We start from the raw sequence: 27418 nt of genomic DNA on the forward strand, positions 1-27418 counted from the left end.
ACAGAACAGAGTGAGAGAGACTGAGAGACAGAGAGAGAGACAGAGACAGACAGAGATAGAGACTGAGAGAGACAGAGAGAGAGACAGAGAGAGATGAGAGAGACAGAGAGATACAGAGAGAGACAGAGAGAAACACAGAGAGAGACAGAGAGAGACAGAAAGAGACTGAGAGAGAGATAGAGAGAGTCAGAGAGAGACACAGAGAGAGACAGAGAGAGTGACAGAGACAAAGAGAGAGACAGAGAGAGACAGAGACAGAGTGAGAGAGACAGAGAGAGACAAAGAGAGAGACAGAGAGAGACAGAGACCAAGTGAAAGAGACTGAGATAGACAGAGAGAAAGACAGAGAGAGACAGAGACAAAGAGAGAGACAGAGAGAGACAGAGACAGAGTGAGATAGCCTGAGAGAGACAGAGTGAGACAAAAGAGAGACAGAGAGAGACAGAGATAGAGACAGAGAGAGACAGAGAGAGACAGAGACAGAGTGAGATAGCCTGAGAGTGACAGAGTGAGACAAAAGAGAGACAGAGAGAGACAGAAAGAGAGACAGAGAGAGACAGAGAGAGAGAGACAGAGAGAGAGACCGAGACAGACAAAGAGAGAGACAGAGAGAGAGACACACAGAGACAGAGAGAGACAGTGTGATACAGAGAGAGACAGAGAGAGAAAGAAACCGACAAAGAGAGAGAGACAGAAAGAGACAGATAGAGAGATAGAGAGAGACAGAGAGAGACAAAGAGAGTATCAGACAAAAGACAGAGACAAAGAGAGAGACAGAGAAAGAGTGACAGAGAATGAGAGAGACAGAGAGAAACAGAGACAGAGTGAGAGAGAGTGAGAGAGACAAAGAGAGACACAGAGAGAGACAGAGTGAGACAGAGAGATACGGAGATAGAGACACAGAGAGAGACAGAGAGAGACAGAGAGATACAGAGAGAGACAGAGAGAAAGAAAGAGACAGAAAGAAAACAGACAAAGAGAGAGAGACAGAGAGAGAGACAGAAAGAGACAGATAGAGAGATAGAGAGAAACAAAGAAAGACACAACGAGAGACAGAGAGAGACAGAGAGAGACAGAGATAGAGACAGAGACAGAGTGAGACAGAGAGAGACAGAGAGAGAGACAGAGACAAAGAGAGAGACAGAGAGAGACAGAGACAAATTGAGAGAGACTGAGATAGACAGAGAGAGAGACAGAGAGAGACAGAGAGAAAGAGAGAGACAGAGAGAGAGACAGAGAGAGACAGAGATAAAGACAGAGAGAGACAGAGAGAGAGACAGAGAGAGACAGAGATACAGAGAGAAACAGAGAGAAACCGAGAGAGAGACAGATAGAGACAGAAAGAGACAGAGAGAGAGATAGAGAGAGACAGAGTGAGACACAGAGAGAGACAGAGAGAGAGAGACAGAGACAAAGAGAGAGACAGAGACAGAGTGAGAGAGACAGAGAGAGACAGAAAGTGACAGAGAGAGATAGAGAGAGATAGAGAGAGACACAGAGAGAGACAGAGAAAAGAGAGAGACAGAGAGAGACAAGGACAGATTGAGAGAGACTGAGAGAGACTGAGAGAGACAGAGAGAGAGACAGAGACAGAGTGAGAGAGACTGAGAGAGACAGAGAGAGAGACAGAGAGAGACAGAGTGAGACACACAGAGAGACAGAGATACAGAGAGAGACAGAGAAAGAGACAGAGAGAGACACAGTGAGAGACAGAGAGAGACAGAAAGACAAAGAGAGAGACAGAGAGTGACAGAGTGATAAACAGAGAGAGACAGAGATAGAGACAGAGAGAGACAGAGAGAGAAAGATAGAGGCAGAGAGACAGAGAGAGAGACAGAGAGAGACAGGGAGAGAAACAGAGAGACAGAGAGAGAGACAGGGAGAGACAGAGTTAGAGACAGAGAGAGATAGAGAGAGAGACAGAGAAAGGGACATAGAGACAGAGAGAGACAGAGAGAGACAGAGAGAGAGACAGAGAGAGACACAGAGAGAGACAGAGAGAGACAGAGAGAGACAGAGACAGAGAGAGAGACAGAGAGACAGAGAGACACAGATAGAGACAGAGAGAGACAGAGAGAGAGAAAAAGAGAGACAGATAGAGAGACAGAGAGAGATAGAGAGAGATAGAGTGAGACAGAGAGAGACAAACAGAGAAAGACAGAGAGAGACAGATAAAGACAGAGATAGAGAGACAGTGACAGAGTGAAAGAGACTGAGAGAGACAAAGTGAGAGAGAGAGAGAGACAGAGACATACAGAGAGAGACATAGAAAGACAGAGAGATACACCGAGAGAGACAGAGAGAGACAGAGGTAGACAGAGAGAGACAGAGAGAGAGACAGAGAGAGAGACAGACAGAGACAGAGAGAGACAGGGAGAGAGACAGAGAGACACAGAGAGAGACAGAAAGATACAGAGAGAGACAGAGAGAGACAGAAAAGAGACAAAGAGAGAGACAGAGAAAGACAGAAAGAGACAGAGAGTGAGATAAAGAGAGACAGAGAGAGACAGAGAGAGAGACAGAGAGAGAGACAGAGAGAGAAAGAGAGAGACAGAGGGAGACAGAGAGAGACAGACAGAGACAGAGAGAGACAGAGAGAGACAGAGATAGAGACAGAGAGAGACATAGAGGGAAAGAGAGAGACAGAGATAGAGACTGAGAGAGAGAGAGACACAGAGAGAGACAGAGACAGACAAAGAGAGAGACAGAGAGAGACACACAGAGACAGAGAGAGACAGTGAGATACAGAGAGAGACAGAGAGAGACAGAGAGAGACAGAAACCGACAAAGAGAGAGAGACAGAAAGAGACAGATAGAGAGATACAGAGAGAGACAGAGAGAGACAGAGATATAGACAGAGAGAGACAGAGAGGGACAGAGAGAGACAGAGAGAGACAGAGAGATACAGAGAGAGACAGATAGAGATAGACAGAGAGAGACAGAAATGAGCCAAAGAGAGAGACAGAGACAGAAAGAGACAGAGAGTGAGATAGAGAGAGATAGAAACCGACAAAGAGAGAGAGACAGAAAGAGACAGAGAGTGAGATAGAGAGAGACAGAAACCGACAAAAAGAGAGAGACAGAAAGAGACAGATAGAGAGATACAGAGAGAGACAGAGAGAGACAGAGAGAGACAGAGATAGAACATAGAGAGACAGAGAGGGACAGAGAGAGAGAGAGACAGAGAGATACAGAGAGAGACAGACAGAGAGAGAGAGAGACAGAGAGCGACAGAGAGAGAGACAGAGAGAGAGACAGAGACAGACAAAGAGAGAGACAGAGAGAGAGAGGCAGAGAGAGAAACACAGAGACAGAGAGAGACAGTGAGATACAGAGAGAGACAGAGAGAAACAGAGAGAGACCGAGACAGAGTGAGAGTGACTGAGAGAGACAGAGAGAGACACAGAGAGAGACAGAGAGAGACAGAGATAGAGAAAGAGAGAGACAGAGAGAGAGACAAAGAGAGAGACATAGAGAGACAGAGAGATACAGAGAGAGACATAGAGAGACAGAGACAGTAAAGAGACAGAGAGAGAGACAGAGAGAGACAGAAAGTGACAAAGAGAGAGAGACAGAGAGAGACAGAAAGAGACAGAGAGAGACAAAGACAAAGAGAGAGACAGAGAGAGACAGAGAGAGACAGAGAAAGAGACAGAGAAAGACATAGAGGGACAGAGAGAGACAGAGATAGAGACTGAGAGAGAGAGAGACAGAGAGAGAGACAGAGACAGACAAAGAGAGAGACAGAGAGAGAGACACACAGAGACAGAGAGAGACAGTGAGATACAGAGAGAGACAGAGAGAGACAGAGAGAGACAGAAACCGACAAAGTGAGAGAGGCAGAAAGAGACAGATAGAGAGATACAGAGAGAGACAGAGAGAGACAGAGAGAGAGAGAGACAGAGATAGAGACAGAGAGTGACAGAGAGGGACAGAGAGAGACAGAGAGAGACAGAGAGATACAGAGAGAGACAGAGAGAGAGACAGAGAGAGACAGAAATGAGACAAAGAGAGAGACAGAGAGAGACAGAAAGAGACAGAGAGTGAGATAGATAGAGACAGAGAGAGACACAGAGAGATAGAGACAAAGAGAGAGACAGAGAGAGAGACAGAGAGAGACCGAGACAGAGTGAGAGAGAATGAGAGAGACAGAGAGAGAGACAGAGAGAGACAGAGATAGAGAAAGAGAGAGACAGAGAGAGACAGAGAGACAGAGATAGACAGAGAGATACAGAGAGAGAGACAGAGACAGTAAAGAGACAAAGAGAGAGACAGAGAGACAGAAAGAGACAAAGAGAGAGACAGAGAGAGACAGAAAGAGACAGAGAGAGACAAAGACAAAGAGAGAGACAGAGAAGACAGAGACAGAGTGAGATAGACTGAGAGAGACAGAGAGAGACACAGAGAGCGACAGAGATAGACAGAGATAGAGACAGAGAGAGACAGAGAGAGAGACAGAGAGATACAGAGAGAGACAGAGAGAGAGACAGAGACAGTAAAGAGACAAAGAGAGAGAGACAGAGAGAGACAAAAAGAGACAAAGAGAGAGAGCCAGAGAGAGACAGAAAGAGACAGAGAGAGATAGAGAGAGATACACAGAGACACAGAGAGAGACAGAGAAAAGAGAGAGACAGAGAGAGACAAGGATAGAGTGAGAGAGACTGAGAGAGACTGAGAGAGACACAGAGAGAGACAGAGACAGAGTGAGAAAGACTGAGAGAGACAGGGAGAGACAGAGATATAGACAGAGAGAGATAGAGAGAGACAGAGATAGAGACAGAAAGAGACAGAGAGACAGATAGAGACAGAGAGACACAGAGAGAAACAGAGAGAGACAGAGAGAGACACATAGAGAGACAGAGAGAGACGGATTTATAAACAGAGAAAGACAGAGAGAGAGACAGAGAGAGACAGAGAGTGTCAGAGAGATACAGAGAGAGACAGAGTGAGACACAGAGAGAGACAGAGATAGAGACAGAGAGAGAAAGAGAAAGAGACAGAGAGAGACACAGTGAGAGACAGAGAGAGACAGAGAAAGACAAAGAGAGAGACAGAGAGTGATAGAGTGATAAACAGAGAGAGACAGAGATAGAGACAGAGAGAGACAGAGAGGCAGAGAGAGAAAGATAGAGGCAGAGAGAGACAGAGAGAGAGACAGAGAGAGACAGGGAGAGAAACAGAGAGACAGAGAGAGAGACAGGGAGAGACAGAGTTAGAGACAGAGAGAGATAGAGAGAGAGACAGAAAAAGGGACATAGAGACAGAGAGAGACAGAGAGAGACAGAGAGAAAGACAGAAAGAGACAGATAGAGACAGAGAGAGAGACAGAGAGAGACAGAGAAAGACACAGAGAGAGACAGAGAGAGACAGAGACAGAGAGAGAGACAGAGAGACATAGAGACACAGAGAGAGACAGAGAGAGAGAAAATTGAGACAGAGATAGAGAGACAGAGAGAGATAGAGAGACAGAATGAGAGACAAACAGAGAAAGACAGAGAGAGACAGATAAAGACAGTTAGAGACAGAGAGAGACAGAGAGAGACAAAGAGAGAGACAGATAGAGAGACAGAGAGAGAGACTGACAGAGAAAGAGAGAGACAGAGAGAGAGAAAGAGAGAGACAGAGAGAGACAGAGAGGGAGAGACAGAGAGAGAGAGACAGAGAGAGACCGAAAACAGACAAAGAGAGAGAGTCATAAAGAGACAGAGAGAGAGATAGAGAGAGAGAGTGAGAGACACAGAGAGAGACAGAGAGAGAGACACAGAGATAGAGACAGACAGAGAGAGACAGAGACAGAGTGAGAGAGACTGAGAGAGACAGAGAGAGACACAGATAGAGAGAGAGACAGAGAGAGAGACAGAGAAGACAGAGAGATAAAGAGGGAGACAGAGAGAGAGAGACAGAGAGAGACACAGAGAGAGACAAAGAGAGAGACAGAGACAAAGAGAGAGACAGAGAGACACAAAGACAAAGTGAGAGAGACAGAGAGAGACAGAGAGAGAGACAGAGAGAGACAGAGAGATACAGAGAGAGACAGAGAGAGAGACACAGAGAGACAGAAAGGAGACAAAGCAAGAGAGATAAAGAGAGACAGAAAGAGACAGAGAGAGATAGAGAGACAGAAAAAGCCACAGAGAGAGACAGAGACACAGAGAGAGACCGAGAGAGAGACAGAGAATAGAGAGAGGCTGAGAGAGACAGAGATCTAGTGCGAGAGACTGATAGAGACAGAATGAGAGACAGAGAGAGACAGAGATAGAGACAGAGAGAGACAGATAGAGACACAGAGAGACACAGAGAGAGATAAGAGAGAGGTAGATAGAGAGAGACAAAGAGGGAGACAGAAAGAGAGACAGAGAGAGAGATGGAGAGATAAGAGCGATGACAGAGAGAGAGAGACAGAGGGAGACAGAGAAAAGAGAGAGGCAGAGAGAAACAGAGACAGAGTGAGAGAGACTGAGAGAGACAGAGGGAGAGACAGAGACAGAGTGAGAGAGATTGAGAGAGACTGAGAGAGAGACAGAGAGGCAGAGATAAAGAGAGAGACAGAGAGAGACAGAGATAGGACAGAGAGAGACAGAGAGATACAGAGAGAGACAGAGAGAGACACAGATAGAGACAGAGAGAGACAGAGAGAGACAGAGTTAGAGACAGAAAGAGAGACAGAGAGATAGAGATAGTGATAGAGAGAGACAGAGAGAAAGACAGAGAGAGAGACAGATAGATATAGAGAGAGACAGAAAGAGACAGAGGGAGATAGAGAGAGACACAGAGAGACACAGAGAGAGACAAAGAGAGAGACAGAGAGAGACAGAGACAAAGTGAGAATGACAGAGAGAGTCAGAGAGAGAGACAGAGAGAGATATAGACAAACTGAGAGAGACTGAGATAGACAGAGAGAGAGACAGAAGGAGACAGAGACAAAGAGAGAGACAGAGAGACAGAGACAGAGTGAGATAGACTGAGAGAGACATAGAGAGACACAGAGAGAGACAGAGAGAGACAGAGAGAGACAGAGAGAGAGAGAGACAGAGATAGAGACAGAGAGAGACAGAGTGATACAGAGAGAGAGACAGAAAGAGAGACAGATTGAGACACAAAACAGACAAAGGGAGAGAAACAGAGAGAGACAGAATGAGACAGATAGAGAGATAGAGTGAGAAAGAGAGAGACACAGAGAGAGACAGAGAGAGAGACAGAGACAAAGAGAGAGACAGAGAGAGACAGAGACAAAGTGAGAGAGACTGAGATAGACAGAGAGAGAGACAGAGAAAGACAAAGACAAAGAGAGAGACAGAGACAGAGTGAGATAGACTGAGAGAGACAGAGAGAGACAGAGAGAGACAGAGAGATACAGAGGGAGACAGAGAGAGACAGGGATAGAGACAGAGACAGAGAGAGACTGAGAGAGACAGAGAGAGAGACAGAGACAAAGAGAGAGACAGAGAGAGACAGAACAGAGTGAGAGAGACTGAGAGACAGAGAGAGAGACAGAGACAGACAGAGATAGAGACTGAGAGAGACAGAGAGAGAGACAGAGAGAGATGAGAGAGACAGAGAGATACAGAGAGAGACAGAGAGAAACACAGAGAGAGACAGAGAGAGACAGAAAGAGACTGAGAGAGAGATAGAGAGAGTCAGAGAGAGACACAGAGAGAGACAGAGAGAGTGACAGAGACAAAGAGAGAGACAGAGAGAGACAGAGACAGAGTGAGAGAGACAGAGAGAGACAAAGAGAGAGACAGAGAGAGACAGAGACCAAGTGAAAGAGACTGAGATAGACAGAGAGAAAGACAGAGAGAGACAGAGACAAAGAGAGAGACAGAGAGAGACAGAGACAGAGTGAGATAGCCTGAGAGAGACTGAGTGAGACAAAAGAGAGACAGAGAGAGACAGAGATAGAGACAGAGAGAGACAGAGAGAGACAGAGACAGAGTGAGATAGCCTGAGAGTGACAGAGTGAGACAAAAGAGAGACAGAGAGAGACAGAAAGAGAGACAGAGAGAGACAGAGAGAGAGAGACAGAGAGAGAGACCGAGACAGACAAAGAGAGAGACAGAGAGAGAGACACACAGAGACAGAGAGAGACAGTGTGATACAGAGAGAGACAGAGAGAGAAAGAAACCGACAAAGAGAGAGAGACAGAAAGAGACAGATAGAGAGATAGAGAGAGACAGAGAGAGACAAAGAGAGTATCAGACAAAAGACAGAGACAAAGAGAGAGACAGAGAAAGAGTGACAGAGAATGAGAGAGACAGAGAGAAACAGAGACAGAGTGAGAGAGAGTGAGAGAGACAAAGAGAGACACAGAGAGAGACAGAGTGAGACAGAGAGATACGGAGATAGAGACACAGAGAGAGACAGAGAGAGACAGAGAGATACAGAGAGAGACAGAGAGAAAGAAAGAGACAGAAAGAAAACAGACAAAGAGAGAGAGACAGAGAGAGAGACAGAAAGAGACAGATAGAGAGATAGAGAGAAACAAAGAAAGACACAACGAGAGACAGAGAGAGACAGAGAGAGACAGAGATAGAGACAGAGACAGAGTGAGACAGAGAGAGACAGAGAGAGACAGAGACAAAGAGAGAGACAGAGAGAGACAGAGACAAATTGAGAGAGACTGAGATAGACAGAGAGAGAGACAGAGAGAGACAGAGAGAAAGAGAGAGACAGAGAGAGAGACAGAGAGAGACAGAGATAAAGACAGAGAGAGACAGAGAGAGAGAGACAGAGAGAGACAGAGATACAGAGAGAAACAGAGAGAAACCGAGAGAGAGACAGATAGAGACAGAAAGAGACAGAGAGAGAGATAGAGAGAGACAGAGTGAGACACAGAGAGAGACAGAGAGAGAGACAGAGACAAAGAGAGAGACAGAGACAGAGTGAGAGAGACAGAGAGAGACAGAAAGTGACAGAGAGAGATAGAGAGAGATAGAGAGAGACACAGAGAGAGACAGAGAAAAGAGAGAGACAGAGAGAGACAAGGACAGATTGAGAGAGACTGAGAGAGACTGAGAGAGACAGAGAGAGAGACAGAGACAGAGTGAGAGAGACTGAGAGAGACAGAGAGAGAGACAGAGAGAGACAGAGTGAGACACAGAGAGAGACAGAGATACAGAGAGAGACAGAGAAAGAGACAGAGAGAGACACAGTGAGAGACAGAGAGAGACAGAAAGACAAAGAGAGAGACAGAGAGTGACAGAGTGATAAACAGAGAGAGACAGAGATAGAGACAGAGAGAGACAGAGAGAGAAAGATAGAGGCAGAGAGACAGAGAGAGAGACAGAGAGAGACAGGGAGAGAAACAGAGAGACAGAGAGAGAGAGACAGGGAGAGACAGAGTTAGAGACAGAGAGAGATAGAGAGAGAGACAGAGAAAGGGACATAGAGACAGAGAGAGACAGAGAGAGACAGAGAGAGAGACAGAGAGAGACACAGAGAGAGACAGAGAGAGACAGAGAGAGACAGAGACAGAGAGAGAGACAGAGAGACAGAGAGACACAGATAGAGACAGAGAGAGACAGAGAGAGAGAAAAAGAGAGACAGATAGAGAGACAGAGAGAGATAGAGAGAGATAGAGTGAGACAGAGAGAGACAAACAGAGAAAGACAGAGAGAGACAGATAAAGACAGAGATAGAGAGACAGTGACAGAGTGAAAGAGACTGAGAGAGACAAAGTGAGAGAGAGAGAGACAGAGACATACAGAGAGAGACATAGAAAGACAGAGAGATACACCGAGAGAGACAGAGAGAGACAGAGGTAGACAGAGAGAGACAGAGAGAGAGACAGAGAGAGAGACAGACAGAGACAGAGAGAGACAGGGAGAGAGACAGAGAGACACAGAGAGAGACAGAAAGATACAGAGAGAGACAGAGAGAGACAGAAAAGAGACAAAGAGAGAGACAGAGAAAGACAGAAAGAGACAGAGAGTGAGATAAAGAGAGACAGAGAGAGACAGAGAGAGAGACAGAGAGAGAGACAGAGCGAGAAAGAGAGACAGAGGGAGACAGAGAGAGACAGACAGAGACAGAGAGAGACAGAGAGAGACAGAGACAGAGTGAGATAGCCTGAGAGAGACAGAGTGAGACAAAAGAGAGACAGAGAGAGACAGAGATAGAGACAGAGAGAGACAGAGAGAGACAGAGACAGAGTGAGATATCCTGAGAGTGACAGAGTGAGACAAAAGAGAGACAGAGAGAGACAGAAAGAGAGACAGAGAGCGACAGAGAGAGAGACAGAGAGAGACAGAGAGAGAGACAGAGAGAGAGACAGAGAGAGAAAGAGAGAGACAGAGGGAGACAGAGAGAGACAGACAGAGACAGAGAGAGACAGAGAGAGACAGTGAGAGACAGAGAGAGACAGAGAGATACAGAGAGAGACAGAGAGAGAGACAGAGAGAGACAGAACATAGACATAGAGAGAGACAGAGAGAGACAGAAAGAGAAAGAGAGTGAGATAGAGAGAGACAGAAAGAGACACAGAGAGACAGAGAGAGACAGAGTCAGAGAGACAGAGATAGACAGAGACAGAGAGAGACTGAAAGAGACAGAGAGAGACAGAGAGAGAGAAAAAGAGAGACAGATAGAGAGACAGAGAGAGATAGAGAGAGATAGAGTGAGACAGAGAGAGACAAACAGAGAAAGACAGAGAGAGACAGATAAAGACAGAGATAGAGAGACAGTGACAGAGTGAAAGAGACTGAGAGAGACAAAGTGAGAGAGAGAGAGACAGAGACATACAGAGAGAGACATAGAAAGACAGAGAGATACACCGAGAGAGACAGAGAGAGACAGAGGTAGACAGAGAGAGACAGAGAGAGAGACAGAGAGAGAGACAGACAGAGACAGAGAGAGACAGGGAGAGAGACAGAGAGACACAGAGAGAGACAGAAAGATACAGAGAGAGACAGAGAGAGACAGAAAAGAGACAAAGAGAGAGACAGAGAAAGACAGAAAGAGACAGAGAGTGAGATAAAGAGAGACAGAGAGAGACAGAGAGAGAGACAGAGAGAGAGACAGAGCGAGAAAGAGAGAGACAGAGGGAGACAGAGAGAGACAGACAGAGACAGAGAGAGACAGAGAGAGACAGAGACAGAGTGAGATAGCCTGAGAGAGACAGAGTGAGACAAAAGAGAGACAGAGAGAGACAGAGATAGAGACAGAGAGAGACAGAGAGAGACAGAGACAGAGTGAGATATCCTGAGAGTGACAGAGTGAGACAAAAGAGAGACAGAGAGAGACAGAAAGAGAGACAGAGAGCGACAGAGAGAGAGAGACAGAGAGAGAGACCGAGACAGACAAAGAGAGAGACAGAGAGAGAGACACACAGAGACAGAGAGAGACAGTGTGATACAGAGAGAGACAGAGAGAGAAAGAAACCGACAAAGAGAGAGAGACAGAAAGAGACAGATAGAGAGATAGAGAGAGACAGAGAGAGACAAAGAGAGTATCAGACAAAAGACAGAGACAAAGAGAGAGACAGAGAAAGAGTGACAGAGAATGAGAGAGACAGAGAGAAACAGAGACAGAGTGAGAGAGAGTGAGAGAGACAAAGAGAGACACAGAGAGAGACAGAGTGAGACAGAGAGATACGGAGATAGAGACACAGAGAGAGACAGAGAGAGACAGAGAGATACAGAGAGAGACAGAGAGAAAGAAAGAGACAGAAAGAAAACAGACAAAGAGAGAGAGACAGAGAGAGAGACAGAAAGAGACAGATAGAGAGATAGAGAGAAACAAAGAAAGACACAACGAGAGACAGAGGAGACAGAGAGAGACAGAGATAGAGACAGAGACAGAGTGAGACAGAGAGAGACAGAGAGAGACAGAGACAAAGAGAGAGACAGAGAGAGACAGAGACAAATTGAGAGAGACTGAGATAGACAGAGAGAGAGACAGAGAGAGACAGAGAGAAAGAGAGAGACAGAGAGAGAGACAGAGAGAGACAGAGATAAAGACAGAGAGAGACAGAGAGAGAGAGACAGAGAGAGACAGAGATACAGAGAGAAACAGAGAGAAACCGAGAGAGAGACAGATAGAGACAGAAAGAGACAGAGAGAGAGATAGAGAGAGACAGAGTGAGACACAGAGAGAGACAGAGAGAGAGACAGAGACAAAGAGAGAGACAGAGACAGAGTGAGAGAGACAGAGAGAGACAGAAAGTGACAGAGAGAGATAGAGAGAGATAGAGAGAGACACAGAGAGAGACAGAGAAAAGAGAGAGACAGAGAGAGACAAGGACAGATTGAGAGAGACTGAGAGAGACTGAGAGAGACAGAGAGAGAGACAGAGACAGAGTGAGAGAGACTGAGAGAGACAGAGAGAGAGACAGAGTGAGACACAGAGAGAGACAGAGATACAGAGAGAGACAGAGAAAGAGACAGAGAGAGACACAGTGAGAGACAGAGAGAGACAGAAAGACAAAGAGAGAGACAGAGAGTGACAGAGTGATAAACAGAGAGAGACAGAGATAGAGACAGAGAGAGACAGAGAGAGAAAGATAGAGGCAGAGAGACAGAGAGAGAGACAGAGAGAGACAGGGAGAGAAACAGAGAGACAGAGAGAGAGACAGGGAGAGACAGAGTTAGAGACAGAGAGAGATAGAGAGAGAGACAGAGAAAGGGACATAGAGACAGAGAGAGACAGAGAGAGACAGAGAGAGAGACAGAGAGAGACACAGAGAGAGACAGAGAGAGACAGAGAGAGACAGAGACAGAGAGAGAGACAGAGAGACAGAGAGACACAGATAGAGACAGAGAGAGACAGAGAGAGAGAAAAAGAGAGACAGATAGAGAGACAGAGAGAGATAGAGAGAGATAGAGTGAGACAGAGAGAGACAAACAGAGAAAGACAGAGAGAGACAGATAAAGACAGAGATAGAGAGACAGTGACAGAGTGAAAGAGACTGAGAGAGACAAAGTGAGAGAGAGAGAGACAGAGACATACAGAGAGAGACATAGAAAGACAGAGAGATACACCGAGAGAGACAGAGAGAGACAGAGGTAGACAGAGAGAGACAGAGAGAGATACAGAGATAGAGACACAGAGAGAGACAGAGAGAAACAGAGAGATACAGAGAGAGACAGAGAGAGAGAGAAAGAGACAGAAAGAAAACAGACAAAGAGAGAGAGACAGAGAGAGACAGAAAGAGACAGAGAGATAGAGAGAGACAAAGAAAGACACAACAAGAGACAGAGAGAGACAGAGAGAGACAGAGATAGAGACAGAGACAGAGTGAGACAGAAAGAGACAGAGAGAGAGACAGAGACAAAGAGAGAGACAGAGAGAGACAGAACAGAGTGAGAGAGACTGAGAGAGACAGAGAGAGGGACAGAGAGAGACAGAGACAAAGTGAGAGAGACTGAGATAGACAGCGAGAGAGACAGAGAGAGACAGAGACAAAGAGAGAGACAGAGAGAGACAGAGACAGAGTGAGAGACAGAGAGAGACAGAGAGAGACAGAGACAAAGTCAGAGAGACTGAGATAGACAGAGAGAGAGACAGAGAGAGACAGAGACAAAGAGAGAGACAGAGAGAGACAGAGACAGAGTGAGATAGCTTGAGAGAGACAGAGAGAGATACAGAGAGAGACAGAGAGAGACAGTTAGAGACAGAGATAGAGACAGAGAGAGACAGAGAGGGACAGAGAGAGACAGAGATAGAGAGAGAGAGAGAGACAGAGAGAGAGTGACAGAGACAGTCAAAGAGAGAGACAGAGAGAGAGACACACAAAGAGAGAGAGAGACAGTGAGATATAGAGAGAGACAGAGAGAGACAGAGAGAGATAGAGAGAGAGACAGAGTGAGACACAGAGAGAGACAGAGAGAGAGACAGAGACAAAGAGAGAGACAGAGAGAAACAGAGACAGAGTGAGAGAGACAGAGAGAGACAGAGAGAGAGACAGAGAGAGATAGAGACAAAGTGAGAGAGAGTGAGATAGACAGAGAGAGAGACAGAGAGAGACAGAGACAAAGAGAGAGACAGAGAGAGACAGAGACAGAGTGAGATAGCTTGAGAGAGACAGAGAGAGATACAGAGAGAGACAGAGAGAGACAGAGAGAGACAGAGATAGAGACAGAGAGAGACATAGAGGGAAAGAGAGAGACAGAGATAGAGACTGAGAGAGAGAGAGACACAGACAGAGACAGACAAAGAGAGAGACAGAGAGAGAGACACACAGAGACAGAGAGAGACAGTGAGATACAGAGAGAGACAGAGAGAGACAGAGAGAGACAGAAACCGACAAAGAGAGAGAGACAGAAAGAGACAGATAGAGAGATACAGAGAGAGACAGAGAGAGACAGAGATATAGACAGAGAGAGACAGAAAGGGACAGAGAGAGACAGAGAGAGACAGAGAGATACAGAGAGAGACAGATAGAGAGAGACAGAGAGAGACAGAAATGAGCCAAAGAGAGAGACAGAGACAGAAAGAGACAGAGAGTGAGATAGAGAGAGATAGAAACCGACAAAGAGAGAGAGACAGAAAGAGACAGAGAGTGAGATAGAGAGAGACAGAAACCGACAAAAAGAGAGAGACAGAAAGAGACAGATAGAGAGATACAGAGAGATACAGAGAGAGACAGAGAGAGACAGAGATAGAACATAGAGAGACAGAGAGGGACAGAGAGAGAGAGAGACAGAGAGATACAGAGAGAGACAGACAGAGAGAGAGAGAGACAGAGAGCGACAGAGAGAGAGACAGAGAGAGAGACAGAGACAGACAAAGAGAGAGACAGAGAGAGAGAGAGGCAGAGAGAGAAACACAGAGACAGAGAGAGACAGTGAGATACAGAGAGAGACAGAGAGAAACAGAGAGCGACCGAGACAGAGTGAGAGTGACTGAGAGAGACAGAGAGAGACACAGAGAGAGACAGAGAGAGACAGAGATAGAGAAAGAGAGAGACAGAGAGAGAGACAGAGAGAGAGACATAGAGAGACAGAGAGATACAGAGAGAGACATAGAGAGACAGAGACAGTAAAGAGACAGAGAGAGAGAGACAGAGAGAGACAGAAAGTGACAAAGAGAGAGAGACAGAGAGAGACAGAAAGAGACAGAGAGAGACAAAGACAAAGAGAGAGACAGAGAGAGACAGAGAGAGACAGAGAAAGAGACAGAGAGAGACATAGAGGGACAGAGAGAGACAGAGATAGAGACTGAGAGAGAGAGAGACAGAGAGAGAGACAGAGACAGACAAAGAGAGAGACAGAGAGAGAGACACACAGAGACAGAGAGAGACAGTGAGATACAGAGAGAGACAGAGAGAGACAGAGAGAGACAGAAACCGACAAAGTGAGAGAGGCAGAAAGAGACAGATAGAGAGATACAGAGAGAGACAGAGAGAGATAGAGATAGAGAGAGACAGAGATAGAGACAGAGAGAGACAGAGAGGGACAGAGAGAGACAGAGAGAGACAGAGAGATACAGAGAGAGACAGAGAGAGAGACAGAGAGAGACAGAAATGAGACAAAGAGAGAGACAGAGAGAGACAGAAAGAGACAGAGAGTGAGATAGATAGAGACAGAGAGAGACAGAGAGAGATAGAGACAAAGAGAGAGACAGAGAGAGAGACAGAGAGAGACCGAGACAGAGTGAGAGAGAATGAGAGAGACAGAGAGAGAGACAGAGAGAGACAGAGATAGAGAAAGAGAGAGACAGAGAGAGACAGAGAGACAGAGAGAGACAGAGAGATACAGAGAGAGAGACAGAGACAGTAAAGAGACAAAGAGAGAGACAGAGAGACAGAAAGAGACAAAGAGAGAGAGACAGAGAGAGACAGAAAGAGACAGAGAGAGACAAAGACAAAGAGAGAGACAGAGAAGACAGAGACAGAGTGAGATAGACTGAGAGAGACAGAGAGAGACACAGAGAGCGACAGAGATAGACAGAGATAGAGACAGAGAGAGACAGAGAGAGAGACAGAGAGATACAGAAAGAGACAGAGAGAGAGACAGAGACAGTAAAGAGACAAAGAGAGAGAGACAGAGAGAGACAAAAAGAGACAAAGAGAGAGAGCCAGAGAGAGACAGAATGAGACAGAGAGAGATAGAGAGAGATACACAGAGACACAGAGAGAGACAGAGAAAAGAGAGAGACAGAGAGAGACAAGGATAGAGTGAGAGAGACTGAGAGAGACTGAGAGAGACACAGAGAGAGACAGAGACAGAGTGAGAAAGACTGAGAGAGACAGGGAGAGACAGAGATATAGACAGAGAGAGATAGAGAGAGACAGAGATAGAGACAGAAAGAGACAGAGAGACAGATAGAGACAGAGAGACACAGAGAGAAACAGAGAGAGACAGAGAGAGACACATAGAGAGACAGAGAGAGACGGATTTATAAACAGAGAAAGACAGAGAGAGAGACAGAGAGAGACAGAGAGTGTCAGAGAGATACAGAGAGAGACAGAGTGAGACACAGAGAGAGACAGAGATAGAGACAGAGAGAGAAAGAGAAAGAGACAGAGAGAGACACAGTGAGAGACAGAGAGAGACAGAGAAAGACAAAGAGAGAGACAGAGAGTGATAGAGTGATAAACAGAGAGAGACAGAGATAGAGACAGAGAGAGACAGAGAGGCAGAGAGAGAAAGATAGAGGCAGAGAGAGACAGAGAGAGACAGGGAGAGAAACAGAGAGACAGAGAGAGAGACAGGGAGAGACAGAGTTAGAGACAGAGAGAGATAGAGAGAGAGACAGAAAAAGGGACATAGAGACAGAGAGAGACAGAGAGAGACAGAGAGAAAGACAGAAAGAGACAGATAGAGACAGAGAGAGAGACAGAGAGAGACAGAGAAAGACACAGAGAGAGACAGAGAGAGACAGAGACAGAGAGAGAGACAGAGAGACATAGAGACACAGAGAGAGACAGAGAGAGAGAAAATTGAGACAGAGATAGAGAGACAGAGAGAGATAGAGAGAGATAGAGTGAGACAGAGAGAGACAGAGAGAGACAAAGAAAGACAGAGAGAGAGACAGAGAGATAGACAGAGACAGAGACAGAGAGAGAGACAGAGAGAGAGACAGAGAGAGACAGAGAGAGAAAGAGAGACAGAATGAGAGACAAACAGAGAAAGACAGAGAGAGACAGATAAAGACAGTTAGAGACAGAGAGAGACAGAGAGAGACAAAGAGAGAGACAGATAGAGAGACAGAGAGAGAGACTGACAGAGAAAGAGAGAGACAGAGAGAGAGAAAGAGAGAGAAAGAGAGAGACAGAGAGGGAGAGACAGAGAGAGAGAGAGACAGACAGAGACCGAAAACAGACAAAGAGAGAGAGTCATAAAGAGACAGAGAGAGAGATAGAGAGAGAGAGTGAGAGACACAGAGAGAGACAGAGAGAGAGACACAGAGATAGAGACAGACAGAGAGAGACAGAGACAGAGTGAGAGAGACTGAGAGTGACAGAGAGAGACACAGATAGAGAGAGAGACAGAGAGAGAGACAGAGAAGACAGAGAGATAAAGAGGGAGACAGAGAGAGAGAGACAGAGAGAGACACAGAGAGAGAGACAAAGAGATAGACAGAGACAAAGAGAGAGACAGAGAGACACAAAGACAAAGTGAGAGAGACAGAGAGAGACAGAGAGAGAGACAGAGAGAGACAGAGAGATACAGAGAGAGACAGAGAGAGAGACACAGAGAGACAGAAAGGAGACAAAGCAAGAGAGATAAAGAGAGACAGAAAGAGACAGAGAGAGATAGAGAGACAGAAAAAGCCACAGAGAGAGACAGAGACACAGAGAGAGACCGAGAGAGAGACAGAGAATAGAGAGAGGCTGAGAGAGACAGAGATCTAGTGCGAGAGACTGATAGAGACAGAATGAGAGACAGAGAGAGACAGAGATAGAGACAGAGAGAGACAGATAGAGACACAGAGAGACACAGAGAGAGATAAGAGAGAGGTAGATAGAGAGAGACAAAGAGGGAGACAGAGAGAGAGACAGAGAGAGAGATGGAGAGATAAGAGCGATGACAGAGAGAGAGAGACAGAGGGAGACAGAGAAAAGAGAGAGGCAGAGAGAAACAGAGACAGAGTGAGAGAGACTGAGAGAGACAGAGGGAGAGACAGAGACAGAGTGAGAGAGATTGAGAGAGACTGAGAGAGAGACAGAGAGGCAGAGATAAAGAGAGAGACAGAGATAGGACAGAGAGAGACAGAGAGATACAGAGAGAGACAGAGAGAGACACAGATAGAGACAGAGAGAGACAGAGAGAGACAGAGTTAGAGACAGAAAGAGAGACAGAGAGATAGAGATAGTGATAGAGAGAGACAGAGAGAAAGACAGAGAGAGAGACAGATAGATATAGAGAGAGACAGAAAGAGACAGAGGGAGATAGAGAGAGACACAGAGAGACACAGAGAGAGACAAAGAGAGAGACAGAGAGAGACAGAGACAAAGTGAGAATGACAGAGAGAGTCAGAGAGAGAGACAGAGAGAGATATAGACAAACTGAGAGAGACTGAGATAGACAGAGAGAGAGACAGAGGGAGACAGAGACAAAGAGAGAGACAGAGAGACAGAGACAGAGTGAGATAGACTGAGAGAGACATAGAGAGACACAGAGAGAGACAGAGAGAGACAGAGAGAGACAGAGATAGAGAGAGACAGAGATAGAGACAGAGAGAGACAGAGTGATACAGAGAGAGAGACAGAAAGAGAGACAGATTGAGACACAAAACAGACAAAGGGAGAGAAACAGAGAGAGACAGAATGAGACAGATAGAGAGATAGAGTGAGAAAGAGAGAGACACAGAGAGAGACAGAGAGAGAGACAGAGACAAAGAGAGAGACAGAGAGAGACAGAGACAAAGTGAGAGAGACTGAGATAGACAGAGAGAGAGACAGAGAAAGACAAAGACAAAGAGAGAGACAGAGACAGAGTGAGATAGACTGAGAGAGACAGAGAGAGACAGAGAGATACAGAGGGAGACAGAGAGAGACAGGGATAGAGACAGAGACAGAGAGAGACTGAGAGAGACAGAGAGAGAGACAGAGACAAAGAGAGAGACAGAGAGAGACAGAACAGAGTGAGAGAGACTGAGAGACAGAGAGAGAGACAGAGACAGACAGAGATAGAGACTGAGAGAGACAGAGAGAGAGACAGAGAGAGATGAGAGAGACAGAGAGATACAGAGAGAGACAGAGAGAAACACAGAGAGAGACAGAGAGAGACAGAAAGAGACTGAGAGAGAGATAGAGAGAGTCAGAGAGAGACACAGAGAGAGACAGAGAGAGTGACAGAGACAAAGAGAGAGACAGAGAGAGACAGAGACAGAGTGAGAGAGACAGAGAGAGACAAAGAGAGAGACAGAGAGAGACAGAGACCAAGTGAAAGAGACTGAGATAGACAGAGAGAAAGACAGAGAGAGACAGAGACAAAGAGAGAGACAGAGAGAGACAGAGACAGAGTGAGATAGCCTGAGAGAGACAGAGTGAGACAAAAGAGAGACAGAGAGAGACAGAGATAGAGACAGAGAGAGACAGAGAGAGACAGAGACAGAGTGAGATACCCTGAGAGTGACAGAGTGAGACAAAAGAGAGACAGAGAGAGACAGAAAGAGAGACAGAGAGAGACAGAGAGAGAGAGACAGAGAGAGAGACCGAGACAGACAAAGAGAGAGACAGAGAGAGAGACACACAGAGACAGAGAGAGACAGTGTGATACAGAGAGAGACAGAGAGAGAAAGAAACCGACAAAGAGAGAGAGACAGAAAGAGACAGATAGAGAGATAGAGAGAGACAGAGAGAGACAAAGAGAGTATCAGACAAAAGACAGAGACAAAGAGAGAGACAGAGAAAGAGTGACAGAGAATGAGAGAGACAGAGAGAAACAGAGACAGAGTGAGAGAGAGTGAGAGAGACAAAGAGAGACACAGAGAGAGACAGAGTGAGACAGAGAGATACGGAGATAGAGACACAGAGAGAGACAGAGAGAGACAGAGAGATACAGAGAGAGACAGAGAGAAAGAAAGAGACAGAAAGAAAACAGACAAAGAGAGAGAGACAGAGAGAGAGACAGAAAGAGACAGATAGAGAGATAGAGAGAAACAAAGAAAGACACAACGAGAGACAGAGAGAGACAGAGAGAGACAGAGATAGAGACAGAGACAGAGTGAGACAGAGAGAGACAGAGAGAGAGACAGAGACAAAGAGAGAGACAGAGAGAGACAGAGACAAATTGAGAGAGACTGAGATAGACAGAGAGAGAGACAGAGAGAGACAGAGAGAAAGAGAGAGACAGAGAGAGAGACAGAGAGAGACAGAGATAAAGACAGAGAGAGACAGAGAGAGAGACAGAGAGAGACAGAGATACAGAGAGAAACAGAGAGAAACCGAGAGAGAGACAGATAGAGACAGAAAGAGACAGAGAGAGAGATAGAGAGAGACAGAGTGAGACACAGAGAGAGACAGAGAGAGAGAGACAGAGACAAAGAGAGAGACAGAGACAGAGTGAGAGAGACAGAGAGAGACAGAAAGTGACAGAGAGAGATAGAGAGAGATAGAGAGAGACACAGAGAGAGACAGAGAAAAGAGAGAGACAGAGAGAGACAAGGACAGATTGAGAGAGACTGAGAGAGACTGAGAGAGACAGAGAGAGAGACAGAGACAGAGTGAGAGAGACTGAGAGAGACAGAGAGAGAGACAGAGAGAGACAGAGTGAGACACACAGAGAGACAGAGATACAGAGAGAGACAGAGAAAGAGACAGAGAGAGACACAGTGAGAGACAGAGAGAGACAGAAAGACAAAGAGAGAGACAGAGAGTGACAGAGTGATAAACAGAGAGAGACAGAGATAGAGACAGAGAGAGACAGAGAGAGAAAGATAGAGGCAGAGAGACAGAGAGAGAGACAGAGAGAGACAGGGAGAGAAACAGAGAGACAGAGAGAGAGACAGGGAGAGACAGAGTTAGAGACAGAGAGAGATAGAGAGAGAGACAGAGAAAGGGACATAGAGACAGAGAGAGACAGAGAGAGACAGAGAGAGAGACAGAGAGAGACACAGAGAGAGACAGAGAGAGACAGAGAGAGACAGAGACAGAGAGAGAGACAGAGAGACAGAGAGACACAGATAGAGACAGAGAGAGACAGAGAGAGAGAAAAAGAGAGACAGATAGAGAGACAGAGAGAGATAGAGAGAGATAGAGTGAGACAGAGAGAGACAAACAGAGAAAGACAGAGAGAGACAGATAAAGACAGAGATAGAGAGACAGTGACAGAGTGAAAGAGACTGAGAGAGACAAAGTGAGAGAGAGAGAGAGACAGAGACATACAGAGAGAGACATAGAAAGACAGAGAGATACACCGAGAGAGACAGAGAGAGACAGAGGTAGACAGAGAGAGACAGAGAGAGAGACAGAGAGAGAGACAGACAGAGACAGAGAGAGACAGGGAGAGAGACAGAGAGACACAGAGAGAGACAGAAAGATACAGAGAGAGACAGAGAGAGACAGAAAAGAGACAAAGAGAGAGACAGAGAAAGACAGAAAGAGACAGAGAGTGAGATAAAGAGAGACAGAGAGAGACAGAGAGAGAGACAGAGAGAGAGACAGAGAGAGAAAGAGAGAGACAGAGGGAGACAGAGAGAGACAGACAGAGACAGAGAGAGACAGAGAGAGACAGAGATAGAGACAGAGAGAGACATAGAGGGAAAGAGAGAGACAGAGATAGAGACTGAGAGAGAGAGAGACACAGAGAGAGACAGAGACAGACAAAGAGAGAGACAGAGAGAGACACACAGAGACAGAGAGAGACAGTGAGATACAGAGAGAGACAGAGAGAGACAGAGAGAGACAGAAACCGACAAAGAGAGAGAGACAGAAAGAGACAGATAGAGAGATACAGAGAGAGACAGAGAGAGACAGAGATATAGACAGAGAGAGACAGAGAGGGACAGAGAGAGACAGAGAGAGACAGAGAGATACAGAGAGAGACAGATAGAGATAGACAGAGAGAGACAGAAATGAGCCAAAGAGAGAGACAGAGACAGAAAGAGACAGAGAGTGAGATAGAGAGAGATAGAAACCGACAAAGAGAGAGAGACAGAAAGAGACAGAGAGTGAGATAGAGAGAGACAGAAACCGACAAAAAGAGAGAGACAGAAAGAGACAGATAGAGAGATACAGAGAGAGACAGAGAGAGACAGAGAGAGACAGAGATAGAACATAGAGAGACAGAGAGGGACAGAGAGAGAGAGAGACAGAGAGATACAGAGAGAGACAGACAGAGAGAGAGAGACAGAGAGCGACAGAGAGAGAGACAGAGAGAGAGACAGAGACAGACAAAGAGAGAGACAGAGAGAGAGAGGCAGAGAGAGAAACACAGAGACAGAGAGAGACAGTGAGATACAGAGAGAGACAGAGAGAAACAGAGAGAGACCGAGACAGAGTGAGAGTGACTGAGAGAGACAGAGAGAGACACAGAGAGAGACAGAGAGAGACAGAGATAGAGAAAGAGAGAGACAGAGAGAGAGACAAAGAGAGAGACATAGAGAGACAGAGAGATACAGAGAGAGACATAGAGAGACAGAGACAGTAAAGAGACAGAGAGAGAGACAGAGAGAGACAGAAAGTGACAAAGAGAGAGAGACAGAGAGAGACAGAAAGAGACAGAGAGAGACAAAGACAAAGAGAGAGACAGAGAGAGACAGAGAGAGACAGAGAAAGAGACAGAGAAAGACATAGAGGGACAGAGAGAGACAGAGATAGAGACTGAGAGAGAGAGACAGAGAGAGAGACAGAGACAGACAAAGAGAGAGACAGAGAGAGAGACACACAGAGACAGAGAGAGACAGTGAGATACAGAGAGAGACAGAGAGAGACAGAGAGAGACAGAAACCGACAAAGTGAGAGAGGCAGAAAGAGACAGATAGAGAGATACAGAGAGAGACAGAGAGAGACAGAGAGAGAGAGAGACAGAGATAGAGACAGAGAGTGACAGAGAGGGACAGAGAGAGACAGAGAGAGACAGAGAGAGACAGAGAGAGAGACAGAGAGAGACAGAAATGAGACAAAGAGAGAGACAGAGAGAGACAGAAAGAGACAGAGAGTGAGATAGATAGAGACAGAGAGAGACACAGAGAGATAGAGACAAAGAGAGAGACAGAGAGTGAGACAGAGAGAGACCGAGACAGAGTGAGAGAGAATGAGAGAGACAGAGAGAGAGACAGAGAGAGACAGAGATAGAGAAAGAGAGAGACAGAGAGAGACAGAGAGACAGAGAGAGACAGAGAGATACAGAGAGAGAGACAGAGACAGTAAAGAGACAAAGAGAGAGACAGAGAGACAGAAAGAGACAAAGAGAGAGACAGAGAGAGACAGAAAGAGACAGAGAGAGACAAAGACAAAGAGAGAGACAGAGAAGACAGAGACAGAGTGAGATAGACTGAGAGAGACAGAGAGAGACACAGAGAGCCACAGAGATAGACAGAGATAGAGACAGAGAGAGACAGAGAGAGAGACAGAGAGATACAGAGAGAGACAGAGAGAGAGACAGAGACAGTAAAGAGACAAAGAGAGAGAGACAGAGAGAGACAAAAAGAGACAAAGAGAGAGAGCCAGAGAGAGACAGAAAGAGACAGAGAGAGATAGAGAGAGATACACAGAGACACAGAGAGAGACAGAGAAAAGAGAGAGACAGAGAGAGACAAGGATAGAGTGAGAGAGACTGAGAGAGACTGAGAGAGACACAGAGAGAGACAGAGACAGAGTGAGAAAGACTGAGAGAGACAGGGAGAGACAGAGATATAGACAGAGAGAGATAGAGAGAGACAGAGATAGAGACAGAAAGAGACAGAGAGACAGATAGAGACAGAGAGACACAGAGAGAAACAGAGAGAGACAGAGAGAGACACATAGAGAGACAGAGAGAGACGGATTTATAAACAGAGAAAGACAGAGAGAGAGACAGAGAGAGACAGAGAGTGTCAGAGAGATACAGAGAGAGACAGAGTGAGACACAGAGAGAGACAGAGATAGAGACAGAGAGAGAAAGAGAAAGAGACAGAGAGAGACACAGTGAGAGACAGAGAGAGACAGAGAAAGACAAAGAGAGAGACAGAGAGTGATAGAGTGATAAACAGAGAGAGACAGAGATAGAGACAGAGAGAGACAGAGAGGCAGAGAGAGAAAGATAGAGGCAGAGAGAGACAGAGAGAGAGACAGAGAGAGACAGGGAGAGAAACAGAGAGACAGAGAGAGAGACAGGGAGAGACAGAGTTAGAGACAGAGAGAGATAGAGAGAGAGACAGAAAAAGGGACATAGAGACAGAGAGAGACAGAGAGAGACAGAGAGAAAGACAGAAAGAGACAGATAGAGACAGAGAGAGAGACAGAGAGAGACAGAGAAAGACACAGAGAGAGACAGAGAGAGACAGAGACAGAGAGAGAGACAGAGAGACATAGAGACACAGAGAGAGACAGAGAGAGAGAAAATTGAGACAGAGATAGAGAGACAGAGAGAGATAGAGAGACAGAATGAGAGACAAACAGAGAAAGACAGAGAGAGACAGATAAAGACAGTTAGAGACAGAGAGAGACAGAGAGAGACAAAGAGAGAGACAGATAGAGAGACAGAGAGAGAGACTGACAGAGAAAGAGAGAGACAGAGAGAGAGAAAGAGAGAGACAGAGAGAGACAGAGAGGGAGAGACAGAGAGAGAGAGACAGAGAGAGACCGAAAACAGACAAAGAGAGAGAGTCATAAAGAGACAGAGAGAGAGATAGAGAGAGAGAGTGAGAGACACAGAGAGAGACAGAGAGAGAGACACAGAGATAGAGACAGACAGAGAGAGACAGAGACAGAGTGAGAGAGACTGAGAGAGACAGAGAGAGACACAGATAGAGAGAGAGACAGAGAGAGAGACAGAGAAGACAGAGAGATAAAGAGGGAGACAGAGAGAGAGAGACAGAGAGAGACACAGAGAGAGACAAAGAGATAGACAGAGACAAAGAGAGAGACAGAGAGACACAAAGACAAAGTGAGAGAGACAGAGAGAGACAGAGAGAGAGACAGAGAGAGACAGAGAGATACAGAGAGAGACAGAGAGAGAGACACAGAGAGACAGAAAGGAGACAAAGCAAGAGAGATAAAGAGAGACAGAAAGAGACAGAGAGAGATAGAGAGACAGAAAAAGCCACAGAGAGAGACAGAGACACAGAGAGAGACCGAGAGAGAGACAGAGAATAGAGAGAGGCTGAGAGAGACAGAGATCTAGTGCGAGAGACTGATAGAGACAGAATGAGAGACAGAGAGAGACAGAGATAGAGACAGAGAGAGACAGATAGAGACACAGAGAGACACAGAGAGAGATAAGAGAGAGGTAGATAGAGAGAGACAAAGAGGGAGACAGAGAGAGAGACAGAGAGAGAGATGGAGAGATAAGAGCGATGACAGAGAGAGAGAGACAGAGGGAGACAGAGAAAAGAGAGAGGCAGAGAGAAACAGAGACAGAGTGAGAGAGACTGAGAGAGACAGAGGGAGAGACAGAGACAGAGTGAGAGAGATTGAGAGAGACTGAGAGAGAGACAGAGAGGCAGAGATAAAGAGAGAGACAGAGAGAGACAGAGATAGGACAGAGAGAGACAGAGAGATACAGAGAGAGACAGAGAGAGACACAGATAGAGACAGAGAGAGACAGAGAGAGACAGAGTTAGAGACAGAAAGAGAGACAGAGAGATAGAGATAGTGATAGAGAGAGACAGAGAGAAAGACAGAGAGAGAGACAGATAGATATAGAGAGAGACAGAAAGAGACAGAGGGAGATAGAGAGAGACACAGAGAGACACAGAGAGAGACAAAGAGAGAGACAGAGAGAGACAGAGACAAAGTGAGAATGACAGAGAGAGTCAGAGAGAGAGACAGAGAGAGATATAGACAAACTGAGAGAGACTGAGATAGACAGAGAGAGAGACAGAAGGAGACAGAGACAAAGAGAGAGACAGAGAGACAGAGACAGAGTGAGATAGACTGAGAGAGACATAGAGAGACACAGAGAGAGACAGAGAGAGACAGAGAGAGACAGAGAGAGAGAGAGACAGAGATAGAGACAGAGAGAGACAGAGTGATACAGAGAGAGAGACAGAAAGAGAGACAGATTGAGACACAAAACAGACAAAGGGAGAGAAACAGAGAGAGACAGAATGAGACAGATAGAGAGATAGAGTGAGAAAGAGAGAGACACAGAGAGAGACAGAGAGAGAGACAGAGACAAAGAGAGAGACAGAGAGAGACAGAGACAAAGTGAGAGAGACTGAGATAGACAGAGAGAGAGACAGAGAAAGACAAAGACAAAGAGAGAGACAGAGACAGAGTGAGATAGACTGAGAGAGACAGAGAGAGACAGAGAGAGACAGAGAGATACAGAGGGAGACAGAGAGAGACAGGGATAGAGACAGAGACAGAGAGAGACTGAGAGAGACAGAGAGAGAGACAGAGACAAAGAGAGAGACAGAGAGAGACAGAACAGAGTGAGAGAGACTGAGAGACAGAGAGAGAGACAGAGACAGACAGAGATAGAGACTGAGAGAGACAGAGAGAGAGACAGAGAGAGATGAGAGAGACAGAGAGATACAGAGAGAGACAGAGAGAAACACAGAGAGAGACAGAGAGAGACAGAAAGAGACTGAGAGAGAGATAGAGAGAGTCAGAGAGAGACACAGAGAGAGACAGAGAGAGTGACAGAGACAAAGAGAGAGACAGAGAGAGACAGAGACAGAGTGAGAGAGACAGAGAGAGACAAAGAGAGAGACAGAGAGAGACAGAGACCAAGTGAAAGAGACTGAGATAGACAGAGAGAAAGACAGAGAGAGACAGAGACAAAGAGAGAGACAGAGAGAGACAGAGACAGAGTGAGATAGCCTGAGAGAGACAGAGTGAGACAAAAGAGAGACAGAGAGAGACAGAGATAGAGACAGAGAGAGACAGAGAGAGACAGAGACAGAGTGAGATAGCCTGAGAGTGACAGAGTGAGACAAAAGAGAGACAGAGAGAGACAGAAAGAGAGACAGAGAGAGACAGAGAGAGAGAGACAGAGAGAGAGACCGAGACAGACAAAGAGACAGAGAGAGAGACACACAGAGACAGAGAGAGACAGTGTGATACAGAGAGAGACAGAGAGAGAAAGAAACCGACAAAGAGAGAGAGACAGAAAGAGACAGATAGAGAGATAGAGAGAGACAGAGAGAGACAAAGAGAGTATCAGACAAAAGACAGAGACAAAGAGAGAGACAGAGAAAGAGTGACAGAGAATGAGAGAGACAGAGAGAAACAGAGACAGAGTGAGAGAGAGTGAGAGAGACAAAGAGAGACACAGAGAGAGACAGAGTGAGACAGAGAGATACGGAGATAGAGACACAGAGAGAGACAGAGAGAGACAGAGAGATACAGAGAGAGACAGAGAGAAAGAAAGAGACAGAAAGAAAA

Source organism: Mus caroli, unplaced genomic scaffold (assembly GCF_978045245.1).
Source record: "Mus caroli unplaced genomic scaffold, Mus_caroli_1 scaffold_21, whole genome shotgun sequence".
NCBI classification, from domain to species: domain Eukaryota; kingdom Metazoa; phylum Chordata; class Mammalia; order Rodentia; family Muridae; genus Mus; species Mus caroli.